Raw genomic sequence first — 16542 nt, 5'->3', positions numbered from 1 at the left:
TTTTCGTAAGTTGAATACGGAAGGTGGTCTGACGGAAGCTAGATATTTTACTTTATATCTTGTTAAATATGGATATTTTTCTTACACATGATGCATCGCTTCACTTCAGAAGGACTTTATTAACCCTCCAGAGTCGTGTGAAATAAGTTTTGCTTTGGATGGAAGCACTTTCTTCAGCTTTATACTCGTTGGACCCGTTCACTGCCATTATAAAGCTTAGATGTGTCAGGATATTTATTAATATAACTCTGATTGTGTTCATCAGAAAGAAGAAATTCATATACACCTAGGATGGCTTGAGGGTTAGTAAAACTCTTCATTTTAAAGTGAACTAATCCTTTAAGTGAGTTTGCAGCTCTGTCTTATAATTATTTTTAACCATGTTAAACAGGTGTTTAGTCATTTCAGCCTGAGAACATTACTTATATTGTTGACAAACAGCCAATTGCACTTGTCCATTGGCTTTTGAATTATGGCAGAAAATAAATTCTGTGAAGTTCTCGCACGTTTTGTGCATTATCTAATTAAATATGCACTATTTTGCATACATTTCAATAACACTAATCTGAACACTGGATGAAGCCAGGTTCCCAGTTCTATTTTTCATTTTGTTGACATATTAAAAATTTTTATAGAGAAGATTTTGGACCTCTCTTTTAATCACTCCATAAATCAGAAAATACTCACAAATTCACCATGTTTTGAATAAAATGTCCCTGAAGTGCTACTGAAGTGGAGATTTCTGGTGAAAACAGCCTTTAAAAATATGTACTGTAATTGAAATCAGATGCAAATAGATAAAGTAATAACACTTAAATGTTTTAGATGTTTTTCTTTCCTCTAGTCTGAAAGAAGTCTCAAACTAAACCAAAATCTCAACATTGACCAGTGCATGAAAAAACAATGGTTTTTCCTGTAGTGTTTTGCCTTTTAAAATCTACAAGTTGGAACATTTCAGATAGTTTTCAAGAGTGTGAATAAAATATGACTTCAGAAGACTTGGAATGCATGATTCATTTGGATTATTTATACTTTTGTATTTTTTAAATGCTTGACAGTAGTGTAGATTCTGTCATTATTTACACATTAATACGGGTTTGGAATGACCTGAGGGTGAGTAAATAAAGATAGAATGTTTACTTTTGGGTGAACTATCCCTTTAAGAGGAGAAGAAAGAATTCAGCCAAACATGAGTAAGTTACTTGTGTAAGTACAGAACATCCCTCCTGCTGGTACACAGCAGCAAACCGTCAGCACATTACCCCCACCTAATGAAATATTTGAACAGACAGTTAACCAAATATTATGATTTTTATCTACTGAGATCGCAGGAGATTGTTAATGTTAGAAAGTATTAAAGAATATGAGGTGGAGAATGTGCATGTTTCAGATCAGCAGTCGTCTGTTGTGCTGCCTGTATGGAAATGAGAGCGCTGTTTGATGCCTGCTTGGAAGTTTTCAGCCATTTAGACTTTTGATAAGAGAGCTGTGTCTGCATATAGCGGCTTTCTAGCTGAATCGTCTTCTCAGTGGGGAAGATAACCAATCAGCACATTTATGGAAGTGAGAAAAATATCACCGGGATGCTTTACAAAGAAATAATTTATTGTAATATAATCCAAACAAAATTGAACTGGCTGAATTATTCACTTCTTTATGTGTAGCTAATTTGAGATTTGTCGTCTACTGAAACTGTGACCTGGTAAATAAATATGAGCAAGGCACAGGCAAGTTGACTAAAAATAAATATAGTGCAAAATTATACTTTATGATGCAATCATAAACAAAATTTTGGGAAAGAATACTATTATAATTATTATTAATATTATCCATCAACAAGCTTTTACTCACCATTTATCATTATATATAGCTGGAGGACGCCTCATCTAGAAGAAGACATGAAAAACATATTAGCATTTGATAATAAAATAATATTTTTAATTTTTTAAATAATACATTTTTTTTTTTTTTAAAGTTGCCAGTCAGCGACAATTTTGATCGTTTTCACAAAAGTTTCATGACTCCAGAATATTTTGTTGTATGAATATTCAAACATGCAATATATCAAAAGTAAAAACAGACCCTCTGCTTTAAACAAACAAAAAACGTTTTATTCTAGCTTCATGCATTCTTTTTTTATCAATATGTGAATGTGAGTTTAATTTTAAAAAGCAACATTTTGAGCAAAAAGCTCAGAAAATCGCGTTTTTGGATCGGATTCAGAACGATGATCATAACATATAAGGAGTACATCAACATCCCCAAAGCTTCACAGTCCAATACCTCTTCCTAGGTCGACATTTCATTCAGTAACGTTAGATAGTTTTGATTTATATGCTTTAATATTGATAATTGCGTTACTTTACATACGCATCTGCTTACATGTTATCGCTTGTTTCTGCTTCTTCTTCGTCTTTGTTTATGATCAGGAGATTATGTACTCTTTCAGAAGATGCGTATCAGCGCCCCCTACCGTATTACTGTGAAAACACGGAAAGCCGGCTGGATACTATCAAAGGGACTTTGATACTATTGTGTATGGAAGCCAGCCGGTTCCCGCCACAGTTGAGTAAAAAATAATTAAGTCATAATAATGAGAAACTTTCTCATTTATCTTACTATATTGAGATCTTACTATATCTTACTATATTGAGAAAGTGTCTAATAATAATGACTTAGTATGTAATAATAATGAAAAATTCTCTCATTATAATGAGACAAGAACAAGATAACTATAGACCATATTTACCAGAGAAACAAGTGCGCCGCCATCTTTAGAATATTGTCTTTGAACTTCCGTTTTTGCGGTAGCTCTGTATATTTCTATGGCATCGCTGTCAAAGAATAACTAGCTGGTGAAGTGGATTTACCTGTTGTAGAGCTCATGAAAGTTATCATGAGCATTGTTATGTTTAAAGCAGATGTCTTAACAAATGTCAGTAGACCGGGAAGATTTTAAAATGAGCAGTTCTTTCATAAATACATAAGATCGCTGTGGAAATACAAGCCGGAAGTCAAAAGACAACGAGCGCAGCGCTGAAAAGGGGCGGGGCTACATAAAGTCTATAACGATAACTATATTTTTGTTTTTTTTAAACACGCGCTGTGGTTTCAAAGTGTGTACAACATGTTTTTGCAGTTCTTGTTGCATTTACACGTCTATAACCAGCAGATGTAATCAGCATGCTATGTTTTGAGTGAATAGCTAGTGCAGTCTATCTAGTGAATTTAGCTGATGAAGTCAATATAGTGGAATTAAAACAACTAGTCTTTTCTCTACAAAAGAAGCTAGATAATGTTGTCGAAATATTTATTCCGAGGGTACGACTGAATGTTTTCCATATGTCCATTTTCTTTAAAGTATCCTTGAAAGTGGGGTTTGACTTGTCAAACAGTAATGGCTTTTATTGGACCTCTGCGATTAACTTCTCCTCAATGCTGTCTGCCATTTTAAATGTGTGAGCCCTTAAATTAGAATGGTTTCCGTTTGGTTGTGTGATAGAAATATTTTATATCAACATGAAATGTACAGAAAATGCAGACTAAGAATGCTCAGTTCAAAGACCAGTCATATGATTAGCTTAGATCATTACAAACCAATCACCAGAACAAATCACAGTGAAGAAGACATTGATTTTTACTCAACTGTAAGACTTAAATGTGCATGTATCTTTCTATTCATAGAGACTCACTCTGTTGTTGTGACGAGTGACCTCCCGGCCGTAAATAAAACTTCATTTCTGCAAAGAGCAACTTGTGTCAGGTATATGCTGCGCAGCTAAGGAATAGAAGTACTAAAGATCTACGCTCAAAAGACCACAGCAGAGACAGTGATAGTGTTGGAAGACTAGAGTCGCCCTCGAGGTGAGGCTGTAATACTCAGAGTTAGTATTAATGATCCTGTGTCGGACCAGCGTACACCTGAGAAGGACGGTGAAAGTGTACAGATGCTAAAGACCTGTGTGCTCATGTGTGATTGAGGTAGTGATAGTAGCTTCTTGACGGGACGCCGTCACCTTACTTCAGGAGGGGAATTACCTCGAAGTATTGGAAATGTATTAGAGGTATTCGAGAAGGGAATTACCTGTAGTATGATATTGTATTATATTCGCTATTATATATTATATAGGCTATACATACATAGGGGAGAGTGGGTTAAGATGAGCCAGTGGGTAAGTTGACCCACCCCCTATATCTTGGCGAACGTAAACTTTTACTGTCATGTGACCATATATTTTGGAACCACCCATCATTTGCGCCAGACTGTGAAAAGGAGAGGCACATGAGAGGAGTGGATGTCACTTATTTACTTTAAAAACAGTTTTTGGCTTGTCAAAGTAAAATTTTAGCATAACAGATGTAATGGCTGTTTCATCAAAGCAAATTTGTCCAGGTCTAAAAATATTTATGATGCATATTGGTGATTTAACAACGTATAAAACCGTGCAAGTCATTTAGCTAAATATTAGCCTGAATTGGTAAGCTAGCTTGTTTTTCCCAAAATGGCAGCTATGGGGCAAAGTGAGCCAAATGTTGTGGGGTAAATTGAGCCAGCGTTTTAACTTACCCCACCATAAGGCACTGAATTTAAGTTAAATCTCTAAAGTATAAACTGGTGTCATTTCATTGTAATATTACGCAACTGGTTTAGTTTGTCTGTACAAGTACACCAAATCCTTCTCTGATACGAACCAGAAGACACTTAATCATATATATATATCTTTCCACCTGTAGTCCCTAATGGCCTAACATGGTCGACACTGCCGAAAAACTACCATGTCAAGAACCTTTTGACTAAAGTGTTTATTAGTTTCAGTGACATTATATTCATTCTTATTTTGTTTATATTTAACAAGCTCTCTGTTTAGTCTGTTTATGGGAAGGTTACAACTTTGGTGTTCAACATATTGCTTCAGAAATGCAAATAATTAAAGAAATTGAAATTTCAACTTCATTTTGTTGGTTTTATGTTGTTTAAGTTAACTTTAAGAAAAGAAATATGAATATTTGTAAACAGAAATTTGATTATTAAATTAGTTTTTAAAAGGTAAATTATCTTTACAATTTCACATGGGTCTGATTCAGATTCAGTTAGATGGTCAGTTTACACCCACCTACTGACTTGGCTCAACTTACCCCTAACCTGGGGTAAATTGAGCCAGAGGAACACTTTTTTTATAAGAAGCCATATTTTTAGAACCTTTTGTCATAGACGTATCATTTAAAATGATAGGAAACATCCTGACATTACTTAAGATACTTTCATTATACTTCTGCTTCATTTTCCCTTATCTTGAGGACCACATAAGTAAAAAATGGCTCATCTTACCCCACTCTCCCCTATACATAATGGAATTTTACAATTGAAAATCTGACCTTAAAACGGCATATAGGCTTTTCAGGTAAATTTAAACAATAAAACAATTATAATGCAATTATATAAAACATTTAAAAATACATTAAAAATGTATAAAATTCCAACATTTAAATGTAAAACTTGTCGCATATAACAATATAACAAACATATACAGGATAACTTGCTCAACTTGACATAAAGTCCTTGCAACAACTTCCACATGTGACAACTAGCCCCGCTCCCCCAAAAACACATTGGAGCATCACTCCTGTTCGCAAATCCAGTTTCTCTGATTCTGTCAGCCGTGTCGTTCCTGATCTGCCTTCCCCCGTTTTGTTACATTGGACACGTCTCAAATGCTGTCTTTCTCAATCAGTTCAGCAATGCTTTGTTTTAGTTAACATGCCTCAACTGAGCTCTGAAGCTCTATGACGAGAAAGCAGAATGACAGCTCATGAAGGAGATTGAATAGAGAAGTTACGTATGGCAGCCATCACAGAGCCGGTCCGCTTTAAACAGAGCTGGCAGTGATGAAGCATGTGAGCCGCGACTGTACGGCTGGAGCTGCCAATATTAAGAGCTCCTCGAGAGGGATCTGGAAACTCAGCGTCTGATGTTTCAACATCTGATAAATGTGGGTAACACACGAAGTGAGCAAGTATTGATTTTTGGGAATACTACATGTCTGAAGGGGATATATATATACAGTCAAACCAAAAAAAAAAAAACACTAGATATAATTTTTTTTTTGCTAGTAGGTGCAGGAGGACACTATAGTTCATTTATATAAGTGAAAAATAATAAAGTAAACTGACATATTATACCCAAAAATTATTCATACAGTGGACTACCAGTCAAACTGATAAAAATTAGGGACCAAAAATTATTCAGACACTTTGACCTGACCATGTTTTGCTTAAGTGTTATCTGACATAATTAAGATTATTTTTTTCTGACACAGTTTAACTCTGAGATTTTGTCATATTTTATTACCATTTTTTTTTAACTATAGTGAATAAACTGTATTAATGCATGAAATGGTCAAGGTGTCTGAATATATTTAGATTTGACTGTATATTTTAAATAATTCATCATAATTTTCCTAGGTTATTAGTAGTATTTATAAGTGTATAAGCATTACTATCATTTAGAGCTGCACAATTCCGGATAAAATGATCTCGATCAAAAAAATCACGATTTTTTGGTTTCAAATAGAGATTTTCCCACAATTCAGAATATACAACTAAACAACAACACATTTAATTTATTACAGGTTCTGACAAAATATTAAGTGGTGGACTGGAATTATTAAAAAAAAAAAAAATGGTTTCAACATTTTTCAATGTCTCGTTAATAAATACTTGTTTCATTACTGGATGAATCAGTGTTTTTGAACGAATCTTTTGAATGAACGATTCGATTTAACAGTCACTTGTCGCCACCTAGTGGTGTAAGATGTAAATTGATTCAACCGTTAGCGCCAAGTTAGTTTCAAATGGTGGTTTGCTCTATTTTGATCTCTATCGTTGACATCTGTGTCTATATCCTAACTTTAAATTTATATCTCAGTACTTCTGTGATAATTTGAATATTTCCAACAGAAATAACTACTGTGTGGTTCAAAACGGCTCTCTCTGGCTCAGCGCGGCAACACTAACAAAGATTTGAATGTTCCGGTATAATTTTGTAAAAGGTTTAATAGACACGGGCGAATCGTTGTCATTAATAAAACAAGATCGCGTGTGTGTTTAAATCGAGATCGCGATCTTTTTACGATTAATCATGCAGCTCTACTATCATTATTAGCTACTCGGAAAATTGAACAAAACCCTAACACAAAGTATTAAACTTTGCCGTGTAACTAACACTATTTTGTGCTCCAGACATAAATAATCGCTCAAATCACTTTCTAAGCTGATGGATTTTCACCTGTCAGTCGATAAAAAAGTGAGAAAATCCCATAGACTTACATTTAAAGAGGTATGCGAGCCATTTCTAGAGACCAAAATAACAGAAACTTCAACTGCATAGCAGCACCTTGGCAACCACATAGCAACACCCTGGCAACCACTCACTGTAGTGTTTTGCATTTGCAAGAACCACTCGCAGTTCCTTTATGACATGTAAAAATGTAGTCAATAAACATAATTACATTATATAATTCTCAACAGATAATTAGTTAATGTACAGTCAGAGAGCTGCCATGAAACTTTGATTGATATATTTTCATTCATAATCATATTTAAATGTACTTGAGCTAATGATCTGTTAAGTATTATTATGATGTTTGTTAATGACTTCTTAATGAAAGGCAGATTTTTTAAGAAGCATTTGCTTATGCAGAGCCATTCTTTGGAAAACGGCAAGGAAATTATCTCTTCAATCCATAATCACAAAATTTTGTTTATGAAAGAAGTCTTTTATGCTCACCAAGGCTGCATTTATCTGATAAAAAAAAAAAAAATACAATTTATTACAATTTAAAATATCTGTTTTATACTGTAATATATTTTAAAATGTAATTTATTCCAGTGATGCATCATTACTCCAGTCTTCAGTGTCACATGATCCTTCAGAAATCATTCTAATATGTTGATTTGCTGCTTAAGAAACATTTATTATTATTAATATTAATGTTGAAAACAGTTGTGCTGCTGTAACCCCTCCTGTTCGAACTGCCCACTTTAAGCAGGACTCGAACCCGGGTACGCCGGCATGGGAGTCGGGCACTCTAACAAGGAGCTAAATAAGTATTTATGTCTTTCCAAAAAAGAAAAAATCTTACTGAGCCGCAACACACACACACACACACACACACACACAGACACAGACAGACAGACAGACAGACAGACAGAGCAAAAAAAGGTAAAAACTACAAAGTCGCATTTCTCTCTTTATGGATTTTATGCTGATATGAACGCTGTCATTAAGCTTCACAGTAGTTTGCCAGGATTGGTGACCATCTGCTGTGCAGAAATGAAAGAAACGTTTCCTCACCGCTAAACTCACATTAAGTCAAGACCAGGTAGAAGTAAATGTCAATCTATGAAATGACTTTAAAATCACTCTGAAATCTCTCTCACTTCAAAGGTATGGCATGAAAACCATTTTATATGAAGAACAGGATGGCATTACTTTGGTGTGTATGTACACACACACACACACACACACACACACACACTATCTATATTGAAAGTGTAGTGATAAAACTAGTCTTATCCTGTGTTCATATCCACATTCTAGTGCAGCCAACTCCAACATATTAACCTTAAATGAAAGTTTCGGGTTTGTCCCAAGATAACATCATTCTCCAGGCAGCCTACAAGATGAGCTACCGGCACCAAATACACACACACACACACACACACTGAACTGAATGAGATAATTTCACAATCACAGCATGTTTATCAGGAAAACAGGGAGAAAATTCTGTCTGTAAAATCAGATAAAGACCTCAAAAGGCCAAATGCCCCTGTTAAAACAAGAAACGACAACAGATCTCGACTCGACTCAGATAAGCTGTGTGTGGATTCAATTTATTACTCGGTTTTAGCCGGAGACACATTCAAAGCTAACTCTTGGACCAAATGCATTTTATGCTATTGATTTGCCGTGAGGGGTTTTAAAGCGCCTTTGATTGACTTAATAAGAAATTGTGGCAGGTGTAAAATTGATGTAAATAAATCCAGGAGGGGAACGGTATATACACGCTGCAAGATTAAAGTCAACATTGATTCACAATTGACCCCATTTACTATCTTTATGCACATTCCTGCTCTTATTGTGCACAATTCATCAATGACTGTCATTCTAAAGGGAACAATGTTTGTAGTAATTGCAATGACTTTCCATTTCGAATGTTTTCTGAATACTTTGCAATCCAATCAATCCCAAAAGGATTTTAACAAAGAGACGGCTTACATTTTGTCTCACTGAATATCCTGTTTCATGCAGAATGCATCACGTTATTGAAAGAAGCAATTCTAACAACTTTTATCTAAGTGAAACATTTTCTAGTGTCTAGTGTTTTGTATGTTTTCTGAAATTACACATGAAACAAAACAAGTGGTGCTCACTGCAGAGCAAAATTACATCTTGCTCCACTTCTCTGGATGTTATGGGTTGAGCTTGACCTCTGTGGATCTAATGGGTGGAGGGATAGAATTATGGGTAGGGTTAGGATGTGGTTGGTCCATTTAGCTCCACCCATTACGGCCAAATTACATCCAGAGAGGAGGAGCTGAAGGATATGGAAGCTTGTTTCCGCCATGAAATAAAAAATAAAAAAGGTAACTGCAACTTTATATCTCACAATTTTTCTCAGAATTGCGAGATATAAACTCACAATTGCGAGTTATAAAGTCAGAATTGTGAGATATAAACTTGCAGTTGCATGTTATAATGTCCAATTGTGAGGGGAAAAAAGACATTTTTTCTCAGAATTGCGAGTTCATATCTCACATTTCTGACTTTATAACTCACAATTGCATGTTATAAAGTCAGAATTGCGAGATATATACTCACAATTCTGAGAAAAAAAGTTATATCTCGCAATTTTGACTTTATAAGACGCAATTGTGAGTTTATGGCTCACAGTTTTGAGAAAAAAATCAGAATTGTTAAATATAAAGTCAGAATTGCATGATAAAAACTCGCAATTGTGAGGAAAAATCAGAATTGCGAATTTATATCTCGCAATTCTGGCTTTATATCATGCAATTCTGACTCTATAACTTGCAAAAGTCAGAATTGTGAGATAAAAAGTTGTAATTACCTTTATTTTTTTATTTAGTGGCGGAAACAAGCTTCCACAGGAGGAGAAGAGAGCAGCCTCTCAAACAAAACACATTCAAGCTCGCTCTATAGGGGAAATATATATATATATACCGTCACAGTCACGGTTCGGTGCATTCAGTCAGACGGATACAGTCACATGCGATACACACTCCAATACAGAAGGGGGCGTGCACCATAATGCAATGCTGTTTGCTAACTGCCACAAAAGTGCAGAAGAAGAAGAACAGCTGATCTATGCATAGATATGTTTACGTGTAATCTCTCAACCAGTGTTTCAACCGCAGAAAGACATCAATAAAACAGCTTGAGAATAATATCTCACGTAGCATTACATTTACCTCAGGCAAGTCATTTAGTGTCCACAGCAAGTTAGTTTACTAGAGAAATGAACTCCAGAGAGGAGCATTTCACTAAATATATGCACGATATTAGATTATATATTCATTATTTACTTTACCTGTTGATAATATCTTACTTATTTAATATATGTTTAAACAAATTTGCCATGAAAACAAGTTATGACAGTAACTGTGTAAATGATTATACTGTGTTTAAAAAATGAATTGGAGTAGAAAAATAGTAGAAAAATATTTGAGTGTTGATTATTATATCTAAAAATAAATAGCAACTGAATTTAATAGTTCGAGCTCTGTTGTTAACTTTAACCTTTAATATTATAGTAATGTGTAATAAAGGGCTTCCTGTATATAGTTTACAGCATTAGCTGAGATAGATTTTTTTAATTATAACTGAATTTATTTAAAGAGACACAATCTGTTCAATAAATCACTATTTAATAAAAAAAAAAAAGAAGAGAAGAAGAAGCAATTTAATGTTTATTTTTTTCCCCCGCTGTACCGAAGCATGACTTCTATACCGAGGTACATACCAAACCGTCATGTTTGTGTACCGTTACACCCCTAATATATATACATACATATACAGTACATACATATTTATGTCTGATATAAATAACTGATAAATATATATATATATATATTCTGCATACAGTTAGCAAAAGAGATTTGAGATCCAGAGTCTGATGAGGAACAAAACCACAATCCATCTTCAGGTTTTTTGTGACAGGTGCAGATTCACCCAGACACAGAGCCTGACTCATCCTGAGTGACACCTGTGCTGTTTGCCACAAATGCAAAAGAAAACAGCTATGAAATCCTAATCCTATTATGCAGTTTTATAGCTGGTAAGAAAAATTTATGGCCAGTCATTTTTCTCAATTCACCCACCAGTGGCAGGAATAGCAGATTGCCTTTTAATCATAATAGCATTTTCAATCTCTCGCATTGATTTAAGCCGTTTCATATCTCTGTGACTAACCCCATCTCAAATATTTTTCATCAATAGTTTTGCATAATTACTATCCTATTGCAAATATGATTCATGATATATCAAGCGCCAATATGCTGTGCTCCTCTTGTAAATGAGGCTTTTATCTGCTAATTTCTTTCTTTAGAAGCTTGATACAAACACTCATATTGGTTTTTGTTGCTACAGAATGAAACCGTGAGGTACACACGGATCGCTTTTGTTTCATAAGCTGATGAATTTGTATATGAATTGATTTATTCAGGGACCCCTGTCTGAAGCTGAATCAATTGAGAAAATTAAACATGCACACTCTGTTCCAAAACCTAGTGAACTGCCTTGCTGTTTACAGTCTACTTAGGATGCATTCTAAGCGTTATGGACCCTCGTAAGTGAATGATTTGGAACACTCTACATACAAACCCGATTCCAAAAAAGTTGGGACACTGTACAAATTGTGAATAAAAAAGGAATGCAATGATGTGGAAGTTTCAAATTTCAATATTTTATTCAGAATACAACATAGATGACATATCAAATGTTTAAACTGAGAAAATGTACCATTTTAAAGGAAAAATAAGTTGTTTTTTAAATTTCATGGCATCAACACATCTCAAAAAAGTTGGGACAAGGCCATGTTTACCACTGTGTGGCATCCCCTCTTCTTTTTATAACAGTCTGCAAACGTCTGGGGACTGAGGAGACAAGTTGCTCAAGTTTAGGAATAGGAATGTTGTCCCATTCTTGTCTAATACAGGCTTCTAGTTGCTCAACTGTCTTAGGTCTTCTTTGTCGCATCTTCCTCTTTATGATGCGCCAAATGTTTTCTATGGGTGAAAGATCTGGACTGCAGGCTGGCCATTTCAGTACCCGGATCCTTCTTCTACGCAGCCATGATGTTGTAATTGATGCAGTATGTGGTCTGGCTTTGTCATGTTGGAAAATGCAAGGTCTTCCCTGAAAGAGACGACGTCTGGATGAGAGCATATGTTGTTCTAGAACTTGGATATACCTTTCAGCATTGATGGTGCCTTTCCAGATGTGTAAGCTGCCCATGCCACACGCACTCATGCAACCCCATACCATCAGAGATGCAGGCTTCTGAACTGAGTGCTGATAACAACTTGTGTTGTCGTTGTCCTCTTTAGTCCGGATGGCATCCCAGTTTTCCAAAAAGAACTTCAAATTTTGATTCGTATGACCACAGAACAGTTTTCCACTTTGCCACAGTCCATTTTAAATGAGCCTTGGCCCAGAGAAAACGCCTGTGTTTCTGTGTAGTAGGCGCAGTAGATCAGCAGTTTCTGAAATACTGACACCAACAACCATGACACGTTCAAAGTCACTTAAAGGGATAGTTCACCCAAAAATGAAAATTATCCCATGATTTACTCACCCTCAAGCCATCCTAGGTTTATTTGACAATCTTCTTTCAGATGAACACAATCCGAGATATATTTAAAAATATCCTTAGTCCTCCAAGGTTTATAATGGTTGTGAATGGTAACTTACATTCTGAAGACAGAAAAAATGCATCCATCCATAAAAAAAAGTAATCCGGCTCCAGGGGGTTAATAAAGGCCTTTTGAAGTGAAGGGGTGTGTTTTTGTAAGAAAAATATCCATATATAAAACTTTATAAATTCGAGTAACGAGCTTCCGGTGGACGACCATACACATATTGCACACATCAATTTGGGCGGAAGAACAACCTTTGAACCCGAACGCAATGACGAACGTGGAGGCGAAGAGGAGAGAGCAAAACAAAACACTGATCACAAATTAGAAGTCTGAAACGAGGAATTTTAAAGAGAAATGTCGGAGGATTTCGATATAAGAGAAGAGAAGCTTGAGTTTGTTGCCCAGCCGTATTTGTTTGAACTGTGAGAGGCGTCTAAGCTTACGATACTCCTACATCCTGCGTCACACATTGCGTCACGGGTTACTCATTCTGCGTGCGATCGTCCTCTCTCCTCTTCGCCTCCACGTTCGTCATTGCGTTCGGGTTCAAAGGTTGTTCTTCCGCCCAAATTGATGTGTGCAATATGTGTATGGTCGTCCACCGGAAGCTCGTTATTCGAATTTATAAAGTTTTATATATGGATATTTTTCTTACAAAAACACATCCCTTCACTTTAAAAGGCCTTTATTAACCCCCTGGAGCCGTATGGATTCCTTTTTTTTATGGATGGATGCATTTTTTCTGTCTTCAGAATGTGAGTTACCATTCACAACCATTATAAACCTTGGAGGACTAAGGATATTTTTAAATATATCTCGGATTGTGTTCGTCTGAAAGAAGATTGTCATATACACCTAGGATGGCTTGAGGGTGAATAAATCATCGGATAATTTTCATTTTTGGGTGAACTATCCCTTTAAATCACATTTCTTCCCCATTCTGATGCTCAGTTTGAACTTCAGCAGATCATCTTGATCATGTCTACATGCCTAAATGCATTGAGTTGCTGCAATTGGCTGATTAGATATTTACGTTAACAAGCAGTTGAACAGGTGTACCTAATAAAGTGGCCGGTGAGTGTAGTACGTACTACTGAATGAATTATAATTCACAATGCCTTATATGATTGTCTTCTCTATGAAGGATACATGAGAATTCATCCAAAACAATGTATTTTATAAGGCAGCAAAGCTTTAGGAACACCCTTTGTGTCACCAATGAGGCTGTCTGTGTAGGCAGCTCACGTTTTGGAACAGAGCCATCGTTTTAAATACCTTTTTAGTGTTACTGAATCTCTCTTTAGCACAACAGCCAAATGCAACAATGATGAGCATTGATGGGAAAATAAATAAAGAAAAAAAAATGCTTTATGTAATGCTAATTGATTCAACAGGTGCGCTCATTTGTGTGATTGACAGGAGATCACCATGGCAACAGAACAGTGGGATGACAGCCAGAGAGACTCACAGAATCCCACACAGTACTTAAGAGCTTGTCAGTCACACACACAAGTGTCGACACATCTGCCAAACACACGGCAATCCAAATGTTCACTAAACGATAGTAAAACGATTCCGCTTCGCAAATGACTCACTGTCTGTTTACATGCACACCAATAGTGTGATCACTGCCAAAAAGAGTAGGAAATGCTCAGGCGAAGATGTTTAAATGATGGGAGCAAACCTTCAATTCCGTTTACATGCTTGTTGGTTGATTTGTCATTTTTTTGCCATATACCACAACACAGAATGTTAAATTCAAGTGTTTGTTGCTGTTGTTTGTATTTTCCAGCTTTTAATTCAAAATGTTTAATCTAGATCTAGGGTGCCGACCTTCCTCATTTTGCCCAAACACTCTGAAAAATGCCATCACTAGCAGGAATATACAGCAGATCGCCTTTTAATCATAATAGTGTTTTCAGTCTCTCTTGCATCAAGTCAGCTGGTGTAGAAACAATTTTCTGAAATTACTAGTAAATTTCACAGTTAATTACAAAGAAATGGCAAGTAACATTGAATTAAATGTGAAATTTTGAGGTAGAAAGACTGAAATAGTATTTCTTGTAAAGTGTAATTTGTTTTATTTACAACTTCAAAAAAAAAATATACACTTATATTTTACAGTGTATATCGGTGACTAAAGCCTTCTGCAATATGTCCATAATATGTAATATGTTCTGTAAACTCTATTGCTATAGAAGCCGGGGGGGGGGCTCATAATTATGACTTATTACTAAGTCATAATTATGATATAAAAACATACAATTATGACATACTAAGTAAATTATGAGATGAAAAGTCAAAATTTTGACTTTTAAAAATAGTCAAAAATATGACTTAAGTCATGACATTTTAAGACATAATTTTGACTTTTTATGTCATAAGTCTGACAGAAAGTTGAAATTATGAGATAATATCAGAATACATACCAAGTCATAATAATGAGATAAAAAGTAAAAATTGACATACCAATTCATAATTATGACATACTAAGTCATAATTATGATATAATGACACAATTATGACATACTAAGTCTAAATTGTGATGAAGTCAAAATGACTTAAAAATAGTCAAAATTGACATTTTAAGACATAATCTTGACTTTTTATGTCATAAGTCTGACAGAAAGTTAAAATTAAGAGATAATATCAGAATAAGTCAGAATATCAGAATAATTCTGAGATAAAAAGTCAAAATTGACATACCAATTCATAATTATGACATACTAAGTCTAAATGATGAGATTTAAAGTCAAAATTATGACTTAAAAATAGTCAAAATTATGACAGTCAAAAATATCACTTAAGTCATGACATTTTAAGACATAATTTTGACTTTTTATGTCATAAGTCTGACATAGAAAGTTGAAATTATGAGATAATATCGGAATACATACTGTCATAATTATGAGATAAAAAATCAAAGCCGACATAATTCATAATTATGACATACTAAGTCATATGATATGAAAAAGACAATTATGACATACTAAATCTAAATTATGAGATGAAAAGTCAATATTATGACTTAAAAATAGTCAAAATTATGACAGTCAAAATTATGACTTAGGTCATGACATTTTAAGACATAATTTTGACTTTTTATGTCATAAGTATGATCGGAATAAGTCATAATTATGAGATAAAAAGTCAAAATTGACATACCAATTCATAATTATGACATACTAAGTCTTAATTATGAGATAAAAAAGTTGGAATTATGAGATATGTCGACTTTTTAGTCAACTGTTTGACTGTTATGACTTTCTAAAGTCATATTTTCGATTTAATATGTCATCACTTTGACTTTTTATCATCATAATTATGACTATTTAAGCAAAATGGGCTTCCATATAGGCTAATATAAATATAACTCATGAGACTGTATATCAAGCACTGATATGCCAATAAAAATGTCTCCATTCCAGTGTTTCCTATACCATCAATGACATGCACTCTTTAAAAGTGCAAAAAGTGAATTTTCATGCAATAGAAATAGCATGTAGATGACCTCAAAGCTAACAGACAAGTCTAAATTGTACTTTATATTTCACTACACTTAACAAATTAATATTCATATTATGGATGATTACTTCCAGCATG

General features: G+C 34.7%; 1 protein-coding gene and 1 long non-coding RNA gene across 17 annotated transcripts in view; both read right to left on the bottom strand.

Moving 5' to 3' along the window:
- b3galt1b (UDP-Gal:betaGlcNAc beta 1,3-galactosyltransferase, polypeptide 1b) overlaps positions 1-16542 on the bottom strand; it is a 185226-nt gene that overhangs the window by 3156 nt on the left and 165528 nt on the right. For 12 of the 16 annotated variants that reach the window (XM_051905174.1, XM_051905177.1, XM_051905186.1 and 9 more), the window contains one exon: positions 1852-1886. The exons of 2 other annotated variants lie outside the window; for them this stretch is intronic. The gene's annotated coding sequence lies outside the window, so the exon portion shown is untranslated. Of the gene's footprint in view, positions 1-1851; positions 1887-2283; positions 4723-16542 lie in introns of those variants that run through there. 2 more of the 16 variants (XM_051905183.1, XM_051905185.1) reach the window with 2 other exon arrangements.
- The window catches only part of LOC127518482 (uncharacterized), a 241839-nt gene that overhangs the window by 197099 nt on the left and 28198 nt on the right, over positions 1-16542 (bottom strand). The gene's annotated exons all lie outside the window — the stretch shown is intronic.

The sequence above is a fragment of the Ctenopharyngodon idella genome, chromosome 9 (genome assembly GCF_019924925.1).
Source record: "Ctenopharyngodon idella isolate HZGC_01 chromosome 9, HZGC01, whole genome shotgun sequence".
In the NCBI taxonomy this organism is placed as follows: Eukaryota; Metazoa; Chordata; class Actinopteri; order Cypriniformes; family Xenocyprididae; genus Ctenopharyngodon; species Ctenopharyngodon idella.
The sequence above is the reverse complement of the archived record's forward strand: the minus strand, read 5'-3'. Positions and strand labels throughout refer to the sequence as shown.